The following is a 12,231-nucleotide window of genomic DNA, read 5'->3' as shown; positions in this document are numbered from 1 at the left end:
TCAACTGTGTCAGTGAAGATCGCGAAAGCCAATATTATGATATGCCTTGATGAATTCCATGATTACAGCGAAGATTAATGTGCAAGACAACAATTAGGTCATGGGTTACGAGTTTGGGTTAAAGGGCTTGGTATAATAATTGGCAGATTTGCTAAAAGGTCCTTCAACTATGATGGTGGATACATAACACGGTTAAAGTGAGGTTTAGGGTTAAAGTTGTATAAGTTTGAAAGTTATTTGATATATTACATAATATAATAAACAAATAATAATAAAATAATAATAACTCAATAAACAAGATATTTTATTGATAAAATTTCCCGAACATAGAAACGAGTCGGGTAACGGTTACAAAACATTAAACTAAAAATCTGGATTGTTACATTTATAAGCATTTATCTTTTGAACTACACATAATATGTGACTTTAAATTTAGTTAGCAAATAAGATTAAGCCACATAAGTATTATTCCCAAGCAGATAGTAATAAAAAATTTGGTTATGCTTTGACTTTTATAGACATGTATTCTAATGCTTTTAGATCCTTTTTATGGAGTATGCTCATATGTTCTTTGATGATAGAAGGAATTTGATTTTTTTTTCTCTAATCAGTTTTAATATCATTGTTGATGGCATGTGTTTCATAAGTTCTACCAAGAAATCACTAAAGGTTTCTTATTTCCTACCTTGCTATGTAGCAACTTACAACTTTTGATACTTGATAGGTCGATGCAGTGAATGTCCATTAGTTGGAGTGAAGAAAGTGGCAGAGGTGGGGCCCTAATGTTAGGATTTTACCAAGAGTAACAAGTTTCATTAATCTCAATATTATTTTCTTTTAAATTGCAATAATTTCAATACACAAATTACTTACTATAGTCAAAGCGAAAAAGGATATTTTTTGTTGACAATGAATGTTAGGGTTCTATCAAGAGTTCCATCATAGACTAACGACCATGGTAGGTTGTGACAGAGAGTAAGGTTAGTTCAGTTGACGTTTCAGCCAGCAATAACTTCAATCGAAATACTTTTTATTCGTTTATATCGATGTTAACCATGGGGGTTTAGAGGTGATTCAAGTGGCTCTCAATATCCTGGGAGTTGTGGTGATTAGCTTATGATTTTTATGCATTGCATTTTGAATATATGTTTATTTCTTTCTGTTGGGATTTGTTGCTTTTCCAATATGTGGATAACGAAGAAACATTATGTATATAGATTCAAAATGCAATGCATTAGCTTATGATCTCCATCATTCACGTTTTGTTGATGTTTTACCATATTAATGGTGATGAGATAGAAATTAGAATGTGCTTTTCGAATATGTAGACAACGAAGAAATATTAATTTGGATAATGATTTGGGAGTCCTTGGGGTGATGTTGATGAATATGGAGATGAACTTAATGCGATCTGGAAGAGGAATTTGATCTGGCAATTTAGGTTTTGTTTTGTAACTTTTGATGTATAATGGTCACAGATTGTCGATGTTTTACATTTATGCTACACGATTATTTTTGGCGGCTTGGCACACTGCAACATGCACAGGGCAAAATTACCCCAACAAATGTGTGAACAGATTTTTCAACTACACTCGAACCAAATTATTTATCGAATTTGGAAACACTCAAATCGACCGCCCCCCTCCATCGCAACGCGGGGGTTCAAAATACTAGTTTATTTATATTCACAACCAAACCTCTAATAAAAATTAAAACTAGTTTTTTCTTTTTGCCTATCCAACCCAACCCTTTCACTTTCGTTCACAACCCAACCCAACTCAACTTAAACCACAGGGTTTTTAATGCATATATATGATTTATGTTTTTATTTATGGGGTTGGATCAAATACAAATGACTTTTATCGTGAACAATGTATGTTAGTACACGTTTTGCGTCTCGGTCTATGTATAAAGTATTTTGGTTATTAGAATAATGCATTAGGGGTATTTTGGTCATTAATGTAAAGTCTCATTCGTTAGGGGAGGTTAATGAATTAGACCCACTTATTTTGTATTCATTCGTTATAAATGTTTAATGAATGGAAGTTAACGTACAAGGTTCATTCTTAGGGGATGTTAACGAATAAACTTAAAGTATGATAACGAATGAGGGGCCCATTCGTTAGGCCTGTCTAACGAATGAGCTCATCATCTATATACCATGTAACATATGCTAATCAATAACAATTCTTATTTTATCCGCTTCAATATTGTTACTCTGCCAAATTGTTCTCTCAACAAACACAGTTACACATACTTAACGTTATCATTCAAGATCTGATCATAATTCATATCAATGACTAGATCGTTAAAGTATATAGAACCGTGTTTGACCAGATTCGTGGTTTCTCAAGTGGTATCAAAGCCACCGTCTAATTGAATTAATATTAGGAATCATTTACGACACATTTGATACATCTATTGATTGTTAATTGTGATTAAATGTATTGAACTGTGTTTTCGGACTTTTAACAGTATAGAATCGTTTAATTAGGTACTGAAATCATCATAATAGGTATTAATTGGACTAAAGGATTGTTCATGATAATGATATGAACATCTGGTAGGTTTTAATTGTATTAGTTAATCGTGAATTGTTGAATTCAGTTTATACAGTGACAGAGTTTAGTTTTTGACCGATCTTTGGGCAAAATTTAACGAGTATTGGTTTGTGTTTGTGGTTTGGATTGGTATGATGAGGTTCGGGATGAGATTATGAGTGGATTGAATAGTTGATTGTGTGTTTTGGTTGAGTTTGAATGTGTTTGGATTGGTTTGGTGTTGGTTTGTTTTGAGTTTGAATCTGGAAAAAACTTTAAAGATTTGAATATATGAATGCTCATTCGCACTTTTCTTGAGCTCATTCGTTAGTTTCAACAAATCATTTGTTTGGCAGTTGTAATCGTTTTTGACAATTGTTTAACATTCATAACAACCTATTCGCTACTGTTCAGCATTCGTTCATAAAACCTTCATTGGCTACACTCATCCGTTATTGTTCATATGCATGAATAGTAGCATTCATTCGTCGGTTTCATCCGTCATTGTTTCATTTGTTACTTGTTTACCACATTCGTATACCTTTTCATTCGTGTGAACAGTGTCATTAGTGAATTTTTCATTCGTTACACAAACATACCATATTCGTTACTCATTCGTTACCCTCAACTTACACAGACTGCCAATTTTCATATCATATTTTCAAATTTGATACTTTTAACCTTAAACTTTGAAAATGGCAAACTTTTATGCACTTGCGTCCTAGAACGCTTTAATGCAACAAATGTTGAACTTGGATTCTAAGATTGGGCTCTCATACTAAATGCCCGAGACTCATGAATTTATGTGATTTTCCAAAGTGGGAACCAAGGTTTAGAGCTCACTTGGGATCTGTTCATCCAGATTGTATGCAAAGTTTGGATGTTATGTATAAACCTGTATTGGTTGGTAGTGATTTTGTTAGGTGGACAGAGAAAATGTTTTCAAACATGACAAATGAAGAAAAGAAAGCCTATGAGATTGGAGCAAGGGCTTATTCTACGTTGGCCATGGCAATACCGGAAAACATTTTCACCAAGTCAGCAGCATTAAAGTATGTGCTTCCTTGTTTCTGTTGGAATATATGGTTGGCTCGGGTCAAGTCAACGTGGGCCGACCGGATTATGACCCGGTAAGAGTTACACCGAGGATAACGAAACATTAAGCCCACTTAAATTGTTTACTGGGCTAGACACTATTAAACAAGGCTCTAAGTGTGGTATTTGGGCTTTAAGCCCATTGGGTTTGTTATGGATTAAACCCTAATACATATTAGTTTATAAACATCTTATTGTTTATAATTGTTTAACCTAGATGTAACCTTAAACAACAAACAAAACCCTAGCTTCCACATTTCAGCCGCCGCCACCACCTCTAGCCGGCGCCACCGTCAGTCGCCTCAAATTTACAACGCCGCCGTTATCTCCGGCCAGCCCCGTTTTTCTTGCCACCGGAATATTTCCAGCAGCTGCTGCTGTACAGCCACTGCTGTTGCTGCTGTTGACTGCTGACCTCCGCCGTGCACCGCCAAGCGCCGCCAAGATCTGGTTACCGCCGTTGCCGCCTGCCGGAATTCCTGCTACCACCGCCTGCCGATGTCCGTCGGAATTCTTTGTCAGGTCCCGTTTTGATCGCTCATACTCAAAATCAAGTCATAACTCACACATTAAATGTAACACCCCGTAACCGCAGCGGAAACGTACACGGGATGCAACAGACACATCTGATATCAACAGCATTGTTTATAAAGAAAACACCACTATATTAATTTAAACGTATTACATTGTTCTGAGTTTCATAACCATCTAAGCGTTATCACATAAGTGTTACCGATAGTATATTAACATATTTAATGCAAAATATAGATCTCTAGACTTCCACAAAATAGCACACAGCATCGAACACATATCACTCATTCCGATTTGAGTGTACCTAGAAAGCATGTAAAGAAAACGGGTCAACTACGAATAGTTGGTGAGTTTCACTAATTTAAATAAACCATGACAAATCATTATAAAAATCATAAATAAGTGATGTAATTATACTGAGTTCACAAGTGAAAACTCTATTAACCCCAAAACATATCGATTAACCTCCGGGAACTCTGTTACCCCAGAATACTTCCAATAACCTCTGGGAACTCTGTTACCCCAGAAACACATTTAATAACCTCTGGGAACTCTGTTACCCCAGAAACACATTAAATAACCTCTGGGAACTCGGTTACCCCAGAACACTGTTTCGGGCCTTACAATATTAGCAACTCAGTTAATTACCATCTTAATACATTACCGTACGATTTCCGTACAATAAACATTATATAAATACATTCGTTTCCATGCGATTAGCATGTACTTAAACACTTTGATAGAAACATGCTTTCCGCCCCGGGAAAATATTTAAAACAGTTCAGTAAAAAGGGGCTCGTGAAAACTCACCTTCTTGTGAGCAAGATGTACTACGGTGCACGGCTACTGGTACAGATCTGTAATACGATCCCCAAATCGTTACTACACAATTTCTAACAATATAACTTAAATTCGTGTTAACCGGTACGTCTGGGGACACTGCTAACCCAGTACCGTACACGATCCGGGGACAATGTTAACCCCGAAATACTTTTCAGGACTTAGATTGTGATATCACTTAGAGTTCTTTAGTCAAAACTACCGTTAGTTTGTTTTCTTGTTTTGCGTGTCTAGCACGGTTATCCGTCTTTATATTTTCAAAAATGAGTTTGACCACACACGACCCGAAAATAGTTATTATTGATATTTTCATTAAAGTGGTGAAATTAGAGCTCGGTTAGACACCCCGTTTGGCCGTGGGGCCCGTTTCCGTCTTTAATACACCGGAAACGGTTAAATCGGGTAAAATTACCCAAATCATCCGAATTATTTTCGGATGATTTATTTTTACTTAGTTTCATGAACATAGTCCATTTTTAAGGTTTTTATGCACCAGTCAGTTCGCTTAGGCGGACTTCGCCGGTTTACTCGTTTTAAGCTTTAAAAGTTTGTTTTTAAGTTCCAATTAGCACAAATAAATATCCGTTTAGTCTTGGACCTTGAAATTTTGTACAAACCATATTTTGACAGTAAGGAATTTTATAAAATTTTTCCAGAATTAATTTTTATATCTAAGATTTATTTAACCATTTTTAAACGTCATTTAAACACCAAATATGTCGAAAATACCGAACGACCTTCGACAAATCCCAAATTTTTCTGGGATGACCCCTGTCACCCACATAGTTCCCTGTAATTTTTCCAGAACCAAAAACTCATTTTTCATGCCATTTTTACCAAAACCGAGCTAGAAATCCCTAGAACTCGTTTTACCGAAAAGCCTACTTAGACTTCTCCAATGAACCTGAAATTTTATGTGTGACTTTTATATGTTATAAGAAGCTTATCTTAAATTTCCAGAATTTTTCATGATGTTTAGCTATTTTTCACCATTTTTGGCCAAAACCGAGCATTAAATTCACCAAATATTCATCCTTTATTCAAAAATTACCAAAATTTCACAGATCTCATATTTGCATGTGTAGATCATCTCTGTGAAATTTCATGACCCAACTCTAAGCCTACCACAATCTGTCCAAATCACACAAATCATACGAAAACCGAACTACTTTGTGTTTTCTAGCGTTAGATCGCAAAGATCTTGGTTTCTAGCCTTTGCTAGCCACTAGATACAACACTTACAAGCACAACAACACCACACCAAGCAAGTTATACCCACAATCAAGCCATTTCTTTCATGGTTTCGATTAAAACATCAAAACAAAGATTTTGACCGTAAAAATTCGTTTTTGACTCTTTTAACTACTTCCTTGGACCAAGATCCTTTGTATAACTTGTATACATCCCTTGATCACACGAGAATCGGTTTCATCTCGGGTTTTCACCCATTTTTCATTTGAAACCTCATTTTCTCAAGATTATGGAATTAAAACTATGATTCAACCATTAAAATCATGTTTTACCTTGTGATTCTTGCTTAAACACTTGAGTTTTTGGATGAAGAATTGAAAGAAAGTGGTGGAGTTTGTTGAAAGAAGTTGGAAAAAAGAAATGAAGGCCAAGGGGTTATCCCCCTTGGTCCGATCGGTATCATAAGGGGTGTGGGGTGGGGCCCACACCTTCAATACTAGCCACACATTCAGATTACGTAATCTGGATAATGTTGTGGATAATCTGGTTCAGTTCGTTTTTCGGTTAAATGCTTAATTCCGCTCAAAACGAGTCCAAAACAGTCGTTCTTCGGCTTAAAATTTAAATTTATATAAAACTGATTTAAAAACTTTAAAAAAAACTTAAACCATGACGTTTATTGACTCAACACATCATATTGTCGGTCATTGTGCATCTTTTTCGGCTTGATCGATCGTCTCTTGCTTGGTTTGATGTTAAAGGTTTCGTTTAACGTACCGACGTACTAATAAATCGAAATCCTTTTTCGGTGCTATAATTCACTTATCCCGAAGCCTTAATACTTCGTAAACCTTACTAAACATCATATATCTCATCTATGACGTAATCCCCGATTCGTTCGGGTTTCAATAACCGTTCATCGGTTAATCGTAATTCTAATACGACTAACTGTTCATTCGAGTATAATTCGTACTGTGAATCTTATATACTCGTATAAACACATTATAATTCATATATTAAGTATTGAATAACACGTAAATAGTATATTCCGGCTAGGGTATACCTGAATTTGCCGGAATTGTTACATTCTCCCCCCGTTATAAAAATTTCGTCCTCGAAATTTTACGCGTCAACTACTTCCTTTTGAGGAAATAGGTGGGGGTATTTCTTCCGAAATTCGTCCTTTCGTTCCCATGTATATTCTGGGCCTCGTTGCGAGTTCCATCTAACTTTGACCAACGAGATCTTATTGTGTCTAAGTTGCTTGATTTTCCCGTCTACTATTTCTATGGGCTCCTCTACAATGTTGAGCTTATCATTTATTTGAACACCCTCTAAGGGTAACACCGATGTCTCATCCGACAGACACCGTTTCAGGTTCGACACGTGAAACACGTTGTGAACTGCACTCAGTTCATCAGGCAGTTCTAATCGGTATGCTACAGGACCGATTTTTGCAATAATGTCGAATGGTCCAATGTATCTAGGTGCTAACTTCCCCGCCTTTCCAAATCTAACCACACCCTTCCACGGTGATACTTTCAAATACACTTTATCACCTTTCTCGAATGATAACGGTTTTCTACGGTTATCGGCATAACTCTTCTGCCGATCCCGCGCGGCTTTCAGATTGTTTTTAATTTCAAGGATTTTGCTGGTCGTTTCCTGGACCAGATCTGATCTAATAACCTGTGTGTCGCCCACTTCAGTCCAGCAGAGTGGTGATCGACATTTCCGACCATACAATGCTTCGTATGGCGCTGCCTTTATACTGCTATGATAACTGTTATTATAGGAAAATTCAACGAGCGGGAGATGTTGATCCCAATTTCCCTTAAAATCCAGTACGCATGCACGAAGCAAATCCTCCAGGGTTTGAATGGTCCTCTCAGACTGACCGTCGGTCTGAGGGTGGTAAGCTGTGCTTAGATCAATACGCGTTCCCAGCGCTTCTTGCACAGCTTGCCAAAGTTTGGAGGTGAAATGGCTATCCCGATCGGAGATGATCGAGATGGGTATACCATGACGAGACACAATTTCATTTATATAAATCCGCGCAAGTCTCTCTGTGTTATAATTATTTCTAATCGGAATAAAATGTGCCGATTTGGTTAATCGATCCACGATTACCCAAATTGCATCATGTCCACGGGACGTCTTGGGGAGATGTGTCACAAAATCCATCGTGATCTGCTCCCACTTCCATTCCGGAATTTCCGGTTGTTGTAACATTCCCGAAGGTTTCTGGTGCTCCGCCTTAACCCTCGCACACATCGTACACTTGCCGACGTATGTGGCTATTTCCTTTTTCATACCCGGCCACCAGTAGAACTCCTTCACATCCTGGTACATCTTATCCGATCCCGGATGTATGGAATATTTCGATTTATGCACTTCGTCCATGATTAATTCACGAAGGTCATGGAGGGTCGGGATCCAAATCCGATTTTTGAAATAGAGAATTTCGTCCACGCGCTGTTCGAAATTCTTCTCGTTACCGTAAAGTCCCTCTTTTTCCAATTGTTCCTCTTTCAACGCCTCGCGTTGAGCGACTCGAATCAAATCCGAAAGGTTCGACTGGACTATCATCCCCAGCGCTCGCACTCGCAATGGCTTAACCCGATCCTTCCTACTCAAGGCATCGGCTACGACGTTAGCCTTGCCGGGGTGATAACGGATGTCACAGTCATAGTCGCTTAATAATTCGACCCATCTTCGTTGTCTCATATTCAGTTCTTTCTGATCGAATATGTGTTGCAAACTTTTATGATCGGTGAAGATGGTGCACTTTGTACCGTAGAGATAATGTCTCCAGATTTTAAGTGCGAAGATAACTGCTCCCAGTTCTAAGTCATGAGTAGTGTAATTTTTCTGGTGTACTTTTAACTGTCGGGAAGCATAGGCTATGACTTTATTATTCTGCATCAACACACATCCTAATCCTCTACGGGATGCGTCACAATACACGACAAAACCATCGTCTCCGTCGGGGAGACTTAAGATCGGCGCTTGGCACAATCTTTGTTTTAGCGTTTGAAACGCCGCTTCCTGTTCTTCCCCCCAATCATACTTTCGATCCTTTTGAGTCAGGAGGGTTAAAGGTTGGGCGATGCTGGAAAAGTTCTCTATAAATCGACGATAGTATCCAGCTAAGCCTAAGAATTAGCGGATTTCCTTTGGCGATCTAGGCGCTTGCCAGTTCTTAACCGCTTCAACCTTACTTGGATCAACGTGTATTCCTTGGTGATTTATAACGTGACCAAGGAATTGCACTTCTTGTAACCAGAAGTTACACTTGGAGAATTTTGCATACAACTTCTCCTGATTTAGAAGTTCTAAAACTAATCTTAAGTGTTGCTCGTGCTCTTCTTTATTCTTCGAGTATATCAAAATATCGTCAATAAACACGATGACGAATTTGTCGAGGTAGGGTTTACAGACTCGATTCATGAGATCCATGAACACTGCTGGCGCATTTGTTAGCCCAAAAGGCATAACTAAGAACTCGTAATGACCGTAGCGAGTCCGGAATGCGGTTTTTGGGATATCCTCCTCCTGAATTCTAACCTGATGGTATCCCGATCTAAGATCTATTTTTGAGAAGTAGCTCGCACCTTGTAGTTGGTCGAACAGATCATCGATTCGGGGGAGAGGATACCTATTTTTGATTGTCAACTTGTTCAACTCCCTGTAATCAATGCACATTCTAAGGCTCCCGTCCTTCTTTTTCACGAATAGTACCGGTGCACCCCACGGGGAATAACTAGGACGAATAAATCCTTTATCCAACAATTCTTGCAACTGGTTGGATAATTCTTGCATCTCAGATGGTGCAAGTCGGTAAGGTGCCTTAGCAACAGGGCCAGCTTGAGGTAACAGATCGATTCTGAATTCAACCTGTCGGGTTGGCGGTAATCCAGGAAGTTCCTCTGGGAAAACTTGTGGAAATTCGCGTACCACGGGAATATCATCCACCCGTTTTTCCTCAGAATCAGTGGCCGTCAGGCTCGCTAGATACGCCACACATCCCTGACGTATATATTTTAACACCTTGAGGTGGGATATAAATGGTATCATGGTGCCGGATTTTTCTCCTTGCACTAATACCTCCTCGTCATCCGACACCCGGATCTTGACGATTTTCTTTTCACAGTTTATTTCTACTTTTTTACGTGCTAACCAATCCATTCATACTATTACGTCAAAACTACCCAATTCTACCGGTAACAAGTCAATCAGAAAGGATTGTTCGTTCAGAATAAAAGGGCAATTCCGAACTATCTGATTAACTATCATGGTTTTACCGTTAGCGACTTCTACGGTGTAAGGTTCTTTGGTTTCACCAATAGGAAGGTTTGCTATCGAAAGGAATCTAACGGAGACAAAACTTCTATCGGCGCCTGTATCAAATAATACAGAAGCGTAATGATCAGAGACGAGGAATGTACCTGTCACTACGCTGGGGTCTTGGCGTGCCTCGTTCGCCCCCATCACGAATGCTCGGCCTTGCGCCGGATTGGACGACGATGCCTGACCCGCGGGTTGCCGCCCATTTCCTCCCTGGTTCAGCTTCGGACAGTTTTTCTTGAAGTGATCTGTGCTACCGCATTCAAAGCAAGCACGACTGGTGGTCATCACTTGATTTCCTTGTGGGTTTTGTTGTCGGGCTGATTGGGTCCTAAATGGCTGCGCACAGATAGGTTGCGGTTGCCGGTTCAAGTTGTTCAGGTTTGTCCTACAGCTCGGTGCGTAGTGCCCAATCCTGCCGCACCGGTGGCACACCACCTCTTTGCACACGCCACCATGGTGGTAACCACATTTCCCACACTTAGGAAACGTTCCCTTCTGCGGTTCTTGCCTACCACCCGAACTAGTCATGGCGTAGTTCTGGGCAGTGGGTCTGGCACGTTTACCTTGCTGCTTTTCCTGGGTCCTATGGTCATGTGTACCCCGCTTTCCTCCAGCGGACTCTCCCGCCACCTTCAGTGACCTGCTCCTTACGAAATCGTACGTTACGATACCCGCTTGCGTCACCGGACCCTCATATGTCTGGTGTCCCCCAGAATTGACTATACTCCTTACAACTGGAGTTAGCCCCCAAATATAACGCTCCACCCTCTTCGACTCTAGGGTGACCAACCATGGTACCAATCGCGACAGCTCATTAAACCGGTTTGTATAACCCAAATGGTCTGCCCCCTGCATCTCCAGGTTCCACAATTCATTTTCTAATTTTTGCAGTTCATTTTTCGGACAGAAATGTTCCAGTACAAGAGCCTTGAGCTCCGTCCAGGTCATGCGGTTTGTCGCCGCCTGGCCCCGGGTCTGCACTATCGTGTTCCACCATGTCAAGGCATGGTCCGTGAATGTACAGGCAGCATACTTAACAACACAATCCTCGGGGCAGTTGCTGATATTCACCACGGATTCTATTTTCTCGATCCATTTAACTAATCCATTTGGTCCTTCAGACCCGCTAAACTCTAGAGGTTTGCACAACATAAAGTCCTTGATCGAACATCCCCTGGATGCACGAATCGGTTCAGCACGGTTCGTCTCTACCGTAGGTACAGGGCCATTACTATCTGTAACGACCACCTTAGGCGGTGCGTCATTACTCGGAATCGTGTTATCATTCTGCGGAGGATTAGTATTTCGTTCCCCGTCATTATTGGTGGTCGTTTGATTGCTCGGAGGGGTTGGATTGGTCGAATTGTTAATACTGGCGGCGATGCGCGATACTATATCCGGTATCGCCGCCTCCAACTGGCGAGCAATCAGACGGCTCACGTCCACTTCCGACAATTGGACTGAACGTTTTGGTGCCATTCTACACAACATCAAGAAAATATATATAATCAATACAAGTTCCAATCATAAAACACAACAAACATTCCATTCATTAATAAACGTTAGTACATATTACACAAACATCCGTTCATATTACTTTCCTGTCACTATTACATTAGTTAAGTTTTCAAACGTAGAGCCTATGTCGGCATCATTTCGACATAACCCGCTACGGGTCAGTGCT

This window comes from Bidens hawaiensis, unplaced genomic scaffold (genome assembly GCF_021521415.1).
Source record: "Bidens hawaiensis isolate Kalapana, Puna unplaced genomic scaffold, B.hawaiensis_p1.1 tig00004244_1, whole genome shotgun sequence".
Classification (NCBI taxonomy): Eukaryota; Viridiplantae; Streptophyta; class Magnoliopsida; order Asterales; family Asteraceae; genus Bidens; species Bidens hawaiensis.
This window is presented reverse-complemented; position numbering follows the sequence as displayed.